Raw genomic sequence first — 15,082 nt, 5'->3', positions numbered from 1 at the left:
TGGTGCTCATTTTCCATTTAGACCCTTTTGATATTGCTCTATTGCTATCATGGAGAACACAAACCATTGCACTTCTAGGTGGAGGAGAAAAGAGTTGGGGTTCCTAGAGTGCATATTACACAAGAGAGGGTCTATAGTACTAATTGTGACTAAAGTTTAACTTCAGTGGATCCAAAATATTTCGGGGAATATATCTTAAAACGGTAATTTATATGGAAAAATTATGGCCCAGCCTAAGCATGATTAGTGCAGTTCTTAAGAGATGGCCTCATGGACTTGCGAAAACAGAACAAAAAATATACGTATGAAAGAAACGTTAATTTAAGAAATAAAAGAAATAGGATGACAGTTGTGGGATTTGAACCCACGCTCTTTCGGACCAGAGCCTAAATCCGGCGCCTTAGACCACTCGGCCAAACTGTCATATTCTCATAGTGCTTAGGCAAAGCCCTGCGCGGATCACTTCACCATCACGTCACCACGCCGTCGTGCTGACGAAACTCATCTACTTCCTCGACACTCTGCTGGATCAAGAGTTCGAGGGACGTCATCAAGCTGAACGTGTGCAGAACTCGGACGTGTCGTACGTTCGGTGCTTGATTGGTTGGAACGAGAAGAAGTTCGACTACATCAACCAAGTTGTCAAACACTTCCGCTTTCGGTCTACGAGGGTACGTAGACACACTCTCCCCCTCTCGTTGTTATGTATCTCCTAGATAGATCTTGCATGAGCGTAGAATTTTTTTTAAAATTGCATTGCTACGTTATCCAACACACCTTCCTTTGTTTACCCTTATCGGTATCTTCGTCAGGAGGCAAGAAATCGATCTGCCCAAACCAGGTCTAGCAACCTCTATGTTGGATAGCGAGTCGGAAAGCTCCTTCGCGAAGAGAGCATCTAAAGTTAGAGCAGGTGCCAACACAAGTGGCTCTATGGTCATGCCACTCACAGGCATCACCTGCCCAATGGTCGTAGACAAGGGAATTGCAGCAACATCTAAAGGTCGGTGCTCCATGACTCTGAGAGGTAGGCTGTCTCCACAGGGTCATAATGATGGATTATGGATGGGCTTAGGCCCATATAAGACACTAATCCCAGGTTAATCTTGAGGCCCATGTATGCGATGGCAGGTGGTGGGAAGTTTAGTCTCACCTTGCTAGTTGAGGAGAGTTGAGACCCCTTTATAAGGGCTGCACTATCACTTGCCATTGGGAGCTTGGGAAGAGGAGTGGTACACGCGCGCTCCTCCTCCTGCACCGCCTACCTCGCCACGCCTCGCGTCGTCAGGACGCGCCGCGGGTTGCGGGAATGAGCCGAGCCGGAGCTTATTTTTGCCGCTAAGAAACGAATTAATTAATCAGGAATTCATTAAGGAGTCGCTAACAGGTGGGCCACTGTCCGAGACGTTGGACTGTGGACTGACTTGCGTTCCCGGGATTCGTCGACTCCGTTCGCAGGTGTGCGACCCTTCTCCGGGAACGACGACTCCCTTCCCGGGAGTGCATCGACTCGGTCGTGGGCCTCCGCCAGGCCCACGACTTCGGCTCTGTCCAGTGGAGTGACCTAGTTCGGTTCACTCACTCCCTCTCGCGTAACCTAGCCGTCATTTACTGTTCCTCACTCTGTGTTGCCTCCGACGACCCCATCCCGACGACCGCGTGCACGGTTGGTCGGGAGAGCAGGTGCCTCTGGAACCCTGTCGTTCGAGATCCTGCCCGGGAGAACGGCAATAAGGTTTTTGGGGAGCGTCTCGGCGCGACTGCTCCTGATCCGTCCCCAACTCCATCCGCCTCTGCTTCCACTACTTCCCCTGCATCGACACCATGGCCGACGATGCCGCAGCCAAGAAGAAGGCAACGGATGACGCCGAGGCTGCTGCTGCCGCCGCCGCGTTGGCCTGGCCAACCGGAGGGTATGATCTGTTCATCCCTCGTTTACTCGTACATGTGCTAGCCGTATATGTGCTGCTCATAGATGGTTCGCTTCTATGTTCTATACGTGCTAGTATGCTTAGGTATCGCTATGAGATGCATACCGTATTTACCATGCTTACTGTTTACTCGTGAATTAGTCTAATCGGAAAAGTGCTAATATTTCTAACACATAGTGGTCGTAATTTCTACAGACGATTGACATTTTCTTTCACGCAAGATAAAAGAGTGCTTTTCTTTTCCCAATTCACCACGCAAGTGGTTTAACCAACGTTTGGACTAGTGTTGTGTACTAGCTCTTCATGGTATACTTGCGCCATGATATGTTATAGTTTAACCATGCCAATTTATATCTACAAATGATTCACGAACTCGATGGAGTAATATCCAATATACTAACCTACCAACAAATAAAAACATGATTGGTTCAAATGGATTAAATGAAGAGACTCGTGCCAAAAAAAAAAGAAAAGGTTACTCCCTCCGATCCAAATTAATTGACTTATGTTTAGTACACAAACACGAGGGAGGGAGCATTGATCTTGTTTGGTAAGTAGGATGGCAACTTTTCCATGACCACACAAGACTGCTTATCTACTGGTTAATACAGCTGATATTATTATTGATCAAAAACAATAAGATTTCAGCACGCTTCTAACAATCTGATTTGTGCTCATCGCCATCTACGGCTTTGTTGTGACACACGGAAGCGACGACGGTCATCGATCGCCATCCCACTCCACTGCATTCATCTCGTGGTGTTGGCCGGAACAAGGAGGTGCCGCCATCGCCATCGCCATCGCTCCCTGCCGTGGTTGTCATCGTTGTCCCTCCATCGGATCCCAACAAACACACCGCAAAAAGCCATTACATCAAATAGATCTCCAAGAGACCATTGTATTGAGATACAAAAAGAGAGAAGAAGCCATCTAGCTACTGCCTACGGACCCGTAGGTCTGAGGTGAACTATTCACGCATCATCGGAGAGGCATCAATGAGGATGATGAACCCCTCCGTGATTGTGTTCCCTTCCGGCGGAGTGCTGGAAAAGGCTCTAGATAGGGTCTCGTTGTTTTGGAACTTGCGGCGGCTGGAACAATTTTTCGTCGACTCCCTTAGGGTTTCTGGAATATTTGGGTATTTATAGAGCGAAGACGCGATGCGGGAGGCCAACAAGGTGGGACAACCCACCTGGTCGCGCCCAGGTGGGTTGTGCTTTCCCTCGGAGCCCCCTCTGGTACTTGTTTGGCCCATCGTATGGAGTGACTTGATACGTTCATGGTATAAGGAATCATACATACTTTAAACTCTGATCCTGTGTTATGGACTATAGAATTTGGATGATATAATATCTAAGTATAACAAACAACTTGGATCAATTCAATACGAGTGTTGTACAAATTAACATCATGCTCTCAAATTCAATACTTTGACAATAGCACTTTTGAATACACGGATACAAGAGCCATCGCCATCCTATGTAGTCGCATATTTGTCATGGTGTTGGTTCTCGGATAAGCGGGCGCGCCGGCCGTTGCCATCCCACTCGGCCAGAATTTTGTTGTGGTATTGTCGACCGATCCGATATGCGGGCGCCGCGATAACCATCGTCGTCGTCCCACCCGGTCGGACGTATGTGGCGGTATTGGCGACTCAGTTCTTGGACGCGGCTGCAATCGCTATCCAACCCAGCAGCAGCATATGTGCCGTAGTTTTGGCGGCGGCGGCGGACGTAGGCTCCTTGGCCGTCCCTCGCGGCCACGTTTTGATCGTAGTTGAGGCGGGAGCAACAGTCTTCGCCGCACCTGGTCCTGGGCGTGTGAAGGCCGCGGCGGTTGGACCCGACGGGAGCACGCGGCGGCTGGCCGTCGACCACCGAGGTGGCCGTCGGTGTGCGGCGCGCGGCGGGAGCCTGTCCTGGCGGGAGGCGCCGAAGGGCTGCCAGCTCCGCGGCCGTCAGATGCGACGCCCGTACGCCGTCGTCGTGTGACGGATCATGCTCGTCTCCCCTCTCCGTGGAAGCACCGCCCGCGGCGCGAACGACGCAGCATCCTCGCCGTTGGCACGCACGAACAGCCGCCCGCCGCACTCGCCGTCCGGCTTGCAGCAGCCAGCATCCGCCGCCGGCGAGCGGCATCGCAAGTCCGCTCGTTGAACCAAGGTCGCAGCAAGCCCTCGCCGCACCGCCGGCGACCCTTGCGCTGCGCACGTTCGTTTTCCTGCCTTTGTATTATGGACCCTACTTCCTCACGCGAGAGGTCGGGAAGCGCCTTTTTTCTGTGCCCATGGGACGTGCTCCCTCACGTATATATGATATGCTGCTGCTGCGAGATACGATCCGGACGCGATGACGCGTCAATCTCATCTACTGGAAAACGACTCGGATCGCGCGCGATGATCGGTCGCTCCCACGCGCCTCCACGTGGCCCCTGCATGCAACCGCCTCTGCATCCTTATCCACACCGCGTATTCCTCGGCTGCCGTCACAGCAAAGCCCCTCTATCTTCTGCCCGCAAACCTCTTTTTACCGGTGCAGGGATGTACCGGTGCTAAATCCACCCTTAAATTCTTGGAGATTGGAGCACACTGTCTACATGCATACTAATATTCCTCTGTATTCTGTTGAACATCATCATGTATGAATTGTCTTGTCAATTCTTGTCAGCACTTTTTACCAGTACGATGCATGTATGACTCAGACATAGTCTCCTCCTCTGGCTCCCATTACAAAGGTACCCTTTTAAATTTCATTTGACAAACATGATGGTCATCAAAATTGTTGCTTGTCGTGAAATACATAATTCATTGTTCATTCAAATTGCAAGTTGTGCACACAACATGTACATATGAACTAATACAAACTTAGTCAAACCGATAACAAGCACAAGATCGAATTATGGCATGTGAACTAATACAAACTTAGTCAAATTGATAACAAGCACAAAAGATCGAATTGTGCCATGTCACAGGACGACATCTTTTTTATTCAAATACCAAAAACTTTATTTTTCTGTATACAAATATAAATATCCTTTTCCAGACAAGATGCATCACGCATTACCGACAACCACATAGATGAAAGTTGGTGTGTTCAAACTATTCTTGTCTCAATAAAGGATAGACGACCCAGTTCTAAGCTTCCACACCAAGCAGTATTTCACCTTCTCAAATACATTCACAAAAAAGTATCAAGCCGCTCACTCAAAAAACCTAATTCTTCCAGAAAAGACATACCTAAGCACTTGGATACGTGTACTATGGAGACAATACCCTCATCCAGGATCTTGGACAAAATATCATCAAAATGAACACATACTTGTGGTAGTTTCTAATTTGTTACCCCATGAAAGTTTTACAATTATTTTCTTTCTAGAATACACTTGATCTTTTAAAAAAAGGCTAAACATTTATTAACAAATTCTCCCATCCATTTTAGCAGCTTCTTTGGTGTCCTTTCTTGCTTTGCCAGGTACCCACGACCCTAAATGAAGTAGAGAGGTCTAACATCGCTTAATCATGCATAGCTCATAATTTTGAAACTCTCCAGCCCATCAAGTAACACCATCCATGACTATGTCACTTTGCATAGCCTACAACTGATGAAACACAAAGATCATCACCTACAATGAATAAAGATTGTACACACAAGTATAAATCAATAATAAAGGTTCTAGTAAAAAAATCAAAACAAAGTGCCGATCCTGTTGAGATCGTGATGGCACATAATGATGTTCATAGACATCTAAAATTGCTAGGTTTCCATAAATTGCCCTATTGGAATGTTGCACACGTGCATGTGCTGAGTCATAGTATATATGCATCAATATATGACTGAATTATTCATGAAAAATAGGACTGTGACACGAGGATCAATTAGATACGAATTAGGAGCATGGTGTTGTGTGATATCTCAGAAAGTCAATGAACATACCGGTGCCGAGTCATAGTATATATGCATCAATATATGACTGAATTATTCATGAAAAATAGGACCGTGCCACGAGGATCAATTAGATACGAATTAGGAGCATGGTGTTGTGTGATATCTCATAAAGTCAATGAACATACCGGTGCCGAGTCATAGTATATATGCATCAATATATGACTGAATTATTCATGAAAAATAGGACTGTGCCACGAGGATCAATTAGATACGAATTAGGAGCATGGTGTTGTGTGATATCTCAGAAAGTCAATGAACATACCTTGAATTACTTGAGCAAAGAAGATTGTTGCAGAGGTTAGTCCAGCCCTTGTCTTACCAATTGTGCCATTATTCCTCAGTCAAATATTGCAAAAAATGGCCATCCATCATCTAATGGTTCCATATTAAGAATCTGACAGACATGCGGGTCTCCTCAGTATTATTAGAGAAACCATTTGAGAATAATCATGTTGTAAGAGTAAACACTAGAACTATCAATCACCCACTAATTGTTACATAGTGACTCTGTGGATTAGTAGTAAAGCTTCGCAAGCTGTTGCACTTGCCCAAACAAAATAGAAACCAAATGAGAAAAACGTGTGAATCAAGAGAGGCCCTTTGCTTAATCTATTACAAATATTTAGAGGACCTGCAAAGGCAGGATTATCTTGTTCATGAAGATGGGATGACTCAACAGGTTAGTGGCTGCAATAATCATCATCTGTATTTATCTGATATAATGCCAATTTAGAGATGCAGGATGCAAGCTAATGGAGCAGTGGGCAGCATCAATCGGACACTGTGGTAGATCAGAGGACTCTGATGCTCCACCTTCAGTCCAGTCTGCTACATAACGACGCCTTTGTCTCCTCCTTCCCGCGACATTCCAAATCATATCTAATTGCAGATGATGATTTCAAAAATGTTGCAATCTGAACAATGACATGCAAACACTGTTAGAGCTCAGGTCATAGTGTAAATTCACTGGCTGTATAACTAAGGAATTAAGTTAGCCATGATTGGCAAACAATTGTAACACAACGTGCCAATAAATTGAGATGATTATGATAGCAGAATAATTGATATTCAAGTTACAGAACATATAACTAACTTTGTTGTCGTTGAGGGAGTCCTGGATTAAGGGGTCCTCGGACAGCCGGACTATATACTTTGGCCGGACTGTTGCACTATGAAGATACAAGATTGAAGACTTCGTCCCGTGTCCGGATGGGACTCTCCTTTGCGTGGAAGGCAAACTTGGATATTCGGATGTGTAGATTTCCTTCTCTGTAACCGACTCTGTGTACCCTAGCCCCCTCCGGTGTCTATATAAACCGGAGGGTTTAGTCCGTAGGACAACAACAATCATAATCATAGGCTAGCTTCTAGGTTTTAGCCTCTACGATCTCGTGGTAGATCAACTATTGTAATACTCATATCGTCAAGATCAATCAAGCAGGAAGTAGGGTATTACCTCCATCGAGAGGGCCCGAACCTGGGTAAAACATCGTGTCCCCTGCCTTCTGTTACCATTAGCCTTAGATGCACAGTTCGGGACCCCCTACCCGAGATCCGCCGGTTTTGACACCGACATTGGTGCTTTCATTGAGAGTTCCACTGTGCCATCGCGATAAGGCTTGATGGCTCCCTCAATCGTCTTCAACGACGCGGTCCAGCGGGAGGTTTTCCTTCCCGGACAGATCTTCGTATTCGGCGGCTTCGTACTACGGGCCAACTTGCTTGGCCATCTGGAGCAGATCGACAGCTACGCCCCTGGCCATCAGGTTAGGTTTGGAAGCTTAAACTATACTACCGACATCCGCAGAGACTTGATCTTCGACGGATTCGAGCCCATGACAGGTGCGCCGAACAGTCACGACGGACATGACTTTGATCTGCCGTCGGACAGTATTCGGGAGATCGCACACGCGTTGGCGCCGGGAATCAATCCGGAGCAGATCGTGCCTTTCGAGGACAGGTGGATGGACCCCGCCACGGAGGCCGCACACTCATCGGCCTCGGAGCCGAACACTGATCCCACCTCTTGTGAGAGTGGTGTTATCAGACCCCCCGGACTCTTCTCCGGCCGCGGGATGCGAACCGCGTGCGTCCGTGCCTATCGAATCAGAGTGGGCACCCGTCATGGAGTTCACTGCCGCGGATATCTTTCACCACTCACCCCTGGGTGACGTGCTGAACTCATTAAAGTCCCTGTCCTTGTCAGGAGATTCTTGGCCGAACTATGTCCGGCTCGAGTGGGGAGCGGACGACGAAGAAATTCGTCCCCCACCCACCACCCACTTTATAACCACTGTCGATGATTTAACCAGCGTGCTTGACTTTGACTCCGAAGACATCGACGACATGGATCACGATGCAGGAGAAGAACGGGAACCACCGCCTACAGGGCGCTGGACCACCACCTCATCATATGATATTTATATGGTGGACACCCCCAAAGAAAACAATGGCGATGAGGCAACGGAAGATAAACCCTCTGGGAAGCAATCTAGACACCGGCGTCATCGGCGCCGCTCCAAGCCCCGCCATAGCAAAAACAGTGATTGTTGGAAATATGCCCTAGAGGCAATAATAAAAGCATTATTATTATATTTCCTTGTTCATGATAATTGTCTTTTATTCATGCTATAACTGTATTATCCGGAAATCGTAATACACGTGTGAATACATAGACTACAATACGTCCCTAGTAAGCCTCTAGTTGACTAGCTCGTTGGTCAATAGATAGTCATGGTTTCACTATGGACATCAGATGTCATTGGCAACGGGATCACGTCATTAGGAGAATGACGTGATGGACAAGACCCAATCCTAAGCATGGCACAAGATCGTGTAGTTCGTTTTGCTAGAGCTTTTGCAATGTCAAGTATCTCTTCCTTAGACCATGAGATCGTGTAACTCCCGGATACCGTAGGAGTGCTTTGGGTGTACCAAACGTCACAACGTAACTGGGTGACTATAAAGGTGCACTACAGGTATCTCCGAAAGTGTCTGTTGGGTTGACACAGATCGAGACTGGGATTTGTCACTCCGTATTACGGAGAGGTATCACTGGGCCCACTCGGTAGTGCATCATCATAATGAGCTCAAAGTGACCAAGTGTCTGGTCACGGGATCATGCATTACGGTACGAGTAAAGTGACTTGCCAGTAATGAGACTGAACGAGGTATTGGGATACCGACGATCGAGTCTCGGGCAAGTAACATACCGTCTGACAAAGGGAATAGAATACGGGGTTGCTTGAACCCTTGACATCGTGGTTCATCCGATGACAACATCGAGGAGCATGTGGGAGCCAACATGGGTATCCAGATCCCGTTGTTGGTTATTGACCTGAGGTCGTCTCGGTCATGTCTGCATGTCTCCCGAACCCGTAGGGTCTACACACTTAAGGTTCGGTGACACTAGGGTTATTAGGAAGACAAGTATGTGATTACCGAATGTTGTTCGGAGTCCCGGATGAGATCCCGGACGTCACGAGGAGTTCTGGAATGGTCCGGAGGTAAAGATTTATATATGGAAAGTGGTTAAACGGACTCCGGAAAGTTTCGGGGGCATGCCGGTATTGTACCGGGGCCACCGGGAGGGTTTCGGAGGTCCACCGGGAGGGGCCACCCCTCCCGGGGGGCCACATGGGCTGCGTGGGAGAGGGAGACAGCCCCTGGTGGGCTGGGCGCGCCTCCCCACCTAGGCCCATGCGGCTAGGGCTTGGGGAGGGGAAACCCTAAAGGGGCAAAGGGGGCGCCCCCCTAGCTTGGGGGGCAAGCCACCCCTTTCCTCCTCCCCTTTGGCCGCCGCCCCCATCTAGGGTTTCCCCTAGATGGTCGGCCCCCCTTGCCCTCTCCTCCTATATATAGAGGGGTGAGGGGAGGGCTGCAACACACAATTGAAGGCGCAGCCCCTCCCCTCCCCAACACCTCTCTTTCTCCGTACGAGCTTGGCGAAGCCCTGTCGGAGAACTGCTGTACCAATTGCACCACGCCATCGTGCTGCCATTGGAGTTGTCTTCCTCAACCTCTCCTTCATCCTTGCTGGATCAAGACGAAGGAGATGCCGTCGTCCCGTACGTGTGTTGAACGCGGAGGTGTTGTCCTTTCAGCGCTTGGTCATCGGTGATCGGAATCACGTTGGGAACGACTCCATCATCGCCACTCCCTCGAACGCTTCCGTACTCGATCTACAAGTGGTATGTAGATGCAAACTCACTCCCTTGACTCGTTGCTTAGATGAACTCATAGATAGATCTTGGTGAAACCGTAGGAAAATTTTAATTTTCTGCAACGTTCCCCAACAGTGGCATCATGAGCTAGGTCTATGCGTAGTTCTCTTTGCACGAGTAGAACATAATTTTGTTGTGGGCGTAGATCTTGTCAACTTGCTTGCCGTTACTAGTCGTATCTTGCTTCAGCGGTATTGTGGGATGAAGCGGCCCGGACCAACCTTACACGTACGCTTACGTGAGACCGGTTCCACCGACTAACATGCACTAGTTGCATAAGGTGGCTGGCGGGTGTCTGTCTCTCCCACTTTAGTTGAAGTGGATTCGATGAAAAGGGTCCTTATGAAGGGTAAATAGAAGTTGACAAAATCACGTTGTGGTTATTCGTAGGTAAGAAAACATTCTTGCTAGAACCCAATTGCAGCCACGTAAAAGATGCAACAACAATTAGAGGACATCTAACTTGTTTTTGCAGCAATTGTCATGTTATGTGATATGGCCAAGTTGTGATGAATGATGAATGACACATTGTGATGTATGAGATCATGTTCTTGTAATAGGAATCACGACTTGCATGTCGATGAGTATGACAACCGGCAGGAGCCATAGGAGTTGTCTTTATTTTGTATGACCTGCGTGTCATTGAAGAACGCCATGTAACTTACTTTACTTTATTGCTAAACGCGTTAGCCATAGAAGTAGAAGTAGTCGTTGGCGTGACAACTTCATGAAGACACGATGATGGAGATCATGATGATGGAGATCATGGTGTCATGCCGGTGACAGGATGATCATGGAGCCCCGAAGATGAAGATCAAAGGAGCTATATGATATTGGCCATATCATGTCACTACTTTATAATTGCATGTGATGTTTATTATGTTTATGCATCTTGTTTACTTAGAACGACGGTAGTAAATAAGATGATCCCTTACAACAATTTCAAGAAGTGTTCTCCCCTAACTGTGCACCGTTGCTAAAGTTCGTCGCTTCTAAGCACCACGTGATGATCGGGTGTGATGGATTCTTACGTTCACATACAACGGGTGTAAGACAGATTTACACACGCAGAAACACTTAGGGTTAACTTGACGAGCCTAGCATGTACAGACATGGCCTCGGAACACGGAGACCGAAAGGTCGAACACGAGTCGTATGGAAGATACGATCAACATGAGAATGTTCACCGACGATGACTAGTCCGTCTCACATGATGATCGGACACGGCCTAGTCGACTCGGATCGTGTAACACTTAGATGACTAGAGGGATGTCTAATCTGAGTGGGAGTTCATTTTAATTTGATTAGATGAACTTAATTATCATGAACTTAGTCTAAAACTTTTGCATAATATGTCTTGTAGATCAAATGGCCAACGCTCATGTCACCATGAACTTCAACGCGTTCCTAGAGAAAACCAAGCTGAAAGATGATGGCAGCAACTATGCGGACTGGGTCCGGAACCTGAGGATCATCCTCATAGCTGCCAAGAAACAATATGTCCTAGAAGCACCGCTAGGTGAAGCACCCATCCCAGAGAACCAAGACGTTATGAACGCTTGGCAATCTCGTGCTGATGATTACTCCCTCGTTCAGTGCGGCATGCTTTACAGCTTAGAACCGGGGCTCCAAAAGCGTTTTGAGCAACACGGAGCATATGAGATGTTCGAGGAGCTGAAACTAGTTTTTCAAGCTCATGCTCGGGTCGAGAGATATGAAGTCTCCGACAAGTTCTATAGTTGTAAGATGGAGGAAAACAGTTCTGTCAGTGAACACATACTCAAAATGTCTGGGTTGCATCACCGCCTGTCCCAGCTGGACATAAACCTCCCGGACGAGGCGGTCATTGATAGAATCCTTCAGTCGCTCCCACCAAGCTACAAGAGCTTTGTGATGAACTACAATATGCAGGGGATGGTGAAGACCATTCCCGAAGTATTCTCAATGCTGAAGTCAGCAGAGGTTGAAATCAAGAAAGAACATCAAGTGTTGATGGTCAATAAGACCACTAAGTTCAAGAAGGGCAAGGGCAAGAAGAACTTCAAGAAGGACGGCAAAGAGGTTGCCGCGCCCGGTAAGCAAGTTGCCGGGAAGAAGAAGTCAAAGAATGGACCAAAGCCTGAGACAGAGTGCTTTTATTGCAAAGGGAAGGGCCACTGGAAGCGGAACTGCCCCAAATACTTAGCGGACAAGAAGGCCGGCAACACTAAAGGTATATTTGATATACATGTAATTGATGTGTACCTTACCAGTACTCGTAGTAACTCCTGGGTATTTGATACCGGTGCCGTTGCTCATATTTGTAACTCACAGCAGGAGCTGCGGAATAAACGGAGACTGGCGAAGGACGAGGTGACGATGCGCGTCGGGAATGGTTCCAGAGTCGATGTGATCGCCGTCGGCACGCTACCTCTACATTTACCTACGGGATTAGTTATAAACCTCAATAATTGTTATTTAGTGCCGAGTTTGAGCATGAACATTGTATCAGGATCTCGTTTAATACGAGATGGCTACTCATTTAAATCCGAGAATAATGGTTGTTCTATTTATATGAGAGATATGTTTTATGGTCATGCTCCGATGGTCAATAGTTTATTCTTAATGAATCTCGAACGTAATGTTACACATATTCATAGTGTGAATACCAAAAGATGTAAAGTTGATAACGATAGTCCCACATACTTGTTGCACTGCCGCCTTGGTCACATTGGTGTCAAGCGCATGAAGAAGCTCCATGCTGATGGACTTCTGGAGTCTCTGGATTATGAATCATTTGACACATGCGAACCATGCCTCATGGGCAAGATGACCAAGACTCCGTTCTCCGGAACAATGGAGCGAGCAACCAACTTATTGGAAATCATACATACCGATGTGTGCGGTCCAATGAGTGTTGAGGCTCGCGGAGGATATCGTTATGTTCTCACTCTCACAGATGACTTGAGTAGATATGGGTATGTCTACTTGATGAAACACAAGTCTGAGACCTTTGAAAAGTTCAAGGAATTTCAGAATGAGGTAGAGAATCAACGTGACCGAAAGATAAAATTCTTACGATCAGATCGTGGAGGAGAATATTTAAGTCACGAATTTGGCACACACTTAAGAAAATGTGGAATCGTTTCACAACTCACGCCGCCTAGAACACCTCAGCGTAACGGTGTGTCCGAACGTCGTAATCGCACTCTATTGGATATGGTGCGATCTATGATGTCTCTTACCGATTTACCGCTATCTTTTTGGGGATACGCTCTAGAGACAGCTACATTCACTTTAAATAGGGCACCGTCTAAATCCGTTGAGACGACACCGTATGAATTATGGTTTGAGAAGAAACCTAAGCTGTCGTTTCTAAAAGTTTGGGGATGCGATGCTTATGTCAAGAAACTTCAACCTGAAAAGCTCGAACCCAAGTCGGAAAAATGCGTCTTCATAGGATACCCTAAGGAAACCCTTGGGTATACCTTCTACCTTAGATCCGAAGGCAAGATCTTTGTTGCCAAGAACGGAACCTTTCTGGAAAAAGAGTTTCTCTCGAAAGGAGTAAGTGGGAGGAAAGTAGAACTCGATGAAGTACTACCTCTTGAACGGGATAGTAGTGCAGCTCAGGAAAATGTTCCTGTGATGCCTACACCAACTGGAGAGGAAATTAATGATGATGATCAAGGTACTTCGGATCAAGTTGCTACTGAACTTCGTAGGTCCACTAGGACACGTTCCGCACCAGAGTGGTACGGCAACCCTGTCCTGGAAATCATGTTGTTAGACAACGGTGAACCTTCGAACTATGAAGAAGCGATGGCGGGCCCGGATTCCAACAAATGGCTCGAAGCCATGAAATCCGAGATAGGATCCATGTATGAAAACAAAGTATGGACTTTGACAGACTTGCCCGATGATCGGCGAGCGATAGAAAACAAGTGGATCTTTAATAAGAAGACAGACGTGGATGGTAATGTTACCGTCTATAAAGCTCGACTTGTCGCTAAGGGTTATCGACAAGTTCAAGGGATTGACTACGATGAGAAATTCTCACCCATAGCGAAGCTTAAGTCCGTCCGAATCATGTTAGCAATTGCCGCATACTATGATTATGAGATATGGCAGATGGACGTCAAAACAGCGTTCCTTAACGGATATCTTAAGGAAGAGCTGTATATGATGCAGCCAGAAGGTTTTGTTGATCCTAAGAATGCTGACAAAGTATGCAAGCTCCAGCGTTCCATTTATGGGCTGGTGGAAGCATCTCGGAGTTGGAACATTCGCTTTGATGAGATGATCAAAGCGTTTGGGTTTATGCAGACTTATGGAGAAGCCTGCGTTTACAAGAAAGTGAGTGGGAGCTCTGTAGCATTTCTCATATTGTATGTAGATGACATACTTTTGATGGGAAATGATATAGAACTCTTGGACAGCATTAAGGCCTACTTGAATAAAAGTTTTTCAATGAAGGACCTTGGAGAAGCTGCTTATATATTAGGCATCAAGATCTATAGAGATAGATCGAGACGCCTCATAGGTCTTTCACAAAGCACATACCTTGATAAGATTTTGAAGAAGTTCAAAATGGATCAGTCCAAGAAGGGGTTCTTGCCTGTATTGCAAGGTGTGAGATTGAGCTCGGCTCAATGCCCGACCACGGCAAAAGATAAAGAAGAGATGAGTGTCATCCCCTATGCCTCAGCCATAGGATCTATTATGTATGCCATGCTGTGTACCAGACCTGATGTAAACCTTGCCGTAAGTTTGGTAGGAAGGTACCAAAGTAATCCCGGCAAGGAACACTGGACAGCGGTCAAGAATATCCTGAAGTACCTGAAAAGGACAAAGGACATGTTTCTCGTTTATGGAGGTGACGAAGAGCTCGCCGTAAAGGGTTACGTCGACGCTAGCTTTGACACAGATCTGGATGACTCTAAGTCACAAACCGGATACGTGTATATGTTAAATGGTGGAGCAGTAAGCTGGTGCAGCTGCAAGC

At 46.9% G+C, this 15,082-nt stretch overlaps 1 non-coding gene across 1 annotated transcript; it reads right to left on the bottom strand.

The window, feature by feature from the left end:
* Positions 1-343: 343 nt before the first annotated feature.
* TRNAL-UAG lies at positions 344-423 on the bottom strand. Its single transcript has one exon. It is a non-coding gene; the product is annotated as a tRNA-Leu (tRNA).
* Between the last annotated feature and the right edge of the window lie 14,659 nt (positions 424-15,082).

The sequence above is a fragment of the Triticum dicoccoides genome, chromosome 3B, assembly GCF_002162155.2.
Source record: "Triticum dicoccoides isolate Atlit2015 ecotype Zavitan chromosome 3B, WEW_v2.0, whole genome shotgun sequence".
Lineage (NCBI taxonomy): Eukaryota > Viridiplantae > Streptophyta > Magnoliopsida > Poales > Poaceae > Triticum > Triticum dicoccoides.
The sequence above is the reverse complement of the archived record's forward strand: the minus strand, read 5'-3'. Positions and strand labels throughout refer to the sequence as shown.